The sequence below is a fragment of the Arachis ipaensis genome, chromosome B09 (assembly GCF_000816755.2).
Source record: "Arachis ipaensis cultivar K30076 chromosome B09, Araip1.1, whole genome shotgun sequence".
NCBI lineage: Eukaryota > Viridiplantae > Streptophyta > Magnoliopsida > Fabales > Fabaceae > Arachis > Arachis ipaensis.
This window is the reverse complement of record NC_029793.2, coordinates 143,249,832-143,251,353: the sequence shown is the minus strand read 5'-3', so window position 1 is coordinate 143,251,353 and position 1,522 is coordinate 143,249,832.

Sequence of the window (1,522 nt, the reverse complement as noted above, 5' to 3'; positions counted from 1 at the left end):
ACTAGAAGAAAAATTTTTCGGCCGAGGTAAAGCTCAGAAGCTCGCCTTTGTTTTCTTACAACAAAGCAAGCTTGGGGGCTATGATACATAGCGTATACCTCGGCCTCCAAACCGAACATATACCTCGGATAAGGACGTTACCTAATAACAAACCCACCAAATCAGGATGAACTAAGATAAGCTCGGAGCGTAACCAACATTTCCAAACGTCATTATGATAACCTCGGAAGTTACAGAGAATCCCGCAAGATACGACAACCGAACACACTAACAACGCCTATATAAGCACATAGGTAACCTCGGAGTAAAACAGGTCACAGAACTCATTCTGATTTACTTCTCTTATTTTCTCATAACTCACATTCTTACTTGAGCGTCGGAGTGCTTTTTGCAGGTGTTCCAACTCAGCCGACGTATACCTCTTCCACCTGAGCACTGTAGCAGGCAGAAGGAGTCGTGATACCTCGGCCCTATACGTACGGAACAAATGTGAACAATGGATATGTCAGATGTTTAATTCAATAAATATGTAGATGATTATGTTCATTATTTTTAATTAGATGGTTATTTCTTTTGATTCGATTACTCATGCACAGTTAACAATGGCTGGATGTTCAATTCACTAAACGTGCAGATGGTTATTTTAATGTTAAGGTTTAGGAGGTAATTTAGGTATAGAGTATTTTTTTACTTTATTTGGTCAATTTTAAAACTCATTGTTCACATTGTTTATAAAAAGGTGAAAACTCAGGTGAAGTCGACTGCATCTGAGTTTTCACCTTATAAAAATGATTGTCTACTTAACAAAATCGAAAAAAAAAATAAAATAAAATAAAAGGGAAGAATTTAAACAAACCTAAATGACTAGGCCCACTGATTCACCCCGCCTAACCAGCCCGGTGAGCTAAAGGTAGTGTAGCATTTTTGTGCATTTGAGTATTATGTGTTTGGATACATGTTACAAAAAACTAAAAGGGACAGCCCATGTTCCTTTAGATTTTGGGGGCTTTTTAGGCTTTTTAATTATTAAAAATATTTGAAAAAACTATGAAGTAGTTTGTTGATTAGTCAGTAAATTTTTAAATAGATAAAAATTTATCCTTAATCCATAAGGATAAGAGGATACTGTAAAAAACAAGAAAAAAAAAACAAAAATAAACTAGTCTATCAATCCGTGCCAAAAAAGGATGAACTAAAATTTAAGATTTAAAATTTTAAAATTTAAATTTATATAACAAAATGAGGTTTGACAGGCCTAGTTTTATGGGAGACTTTAGCATAGTAGATTGACCTGATTTGTCACGCGCCCTAGGTTTGTCGGTAATTTGTTGTCCATGGCGCGATGTATTTCATATTGAAGAGGACAATTTTATTTACAAGTAGCAAAAAAATATTAGTTAAAAATAGTTAAAATTTATTTTATTTGATATTTATTAATTATTATAATAATTAATAAATATTATAAATATTAAATAAAATAAGTTTTGTTTTTTTTTTAGTATTATCGTTTTTTTTATTTATG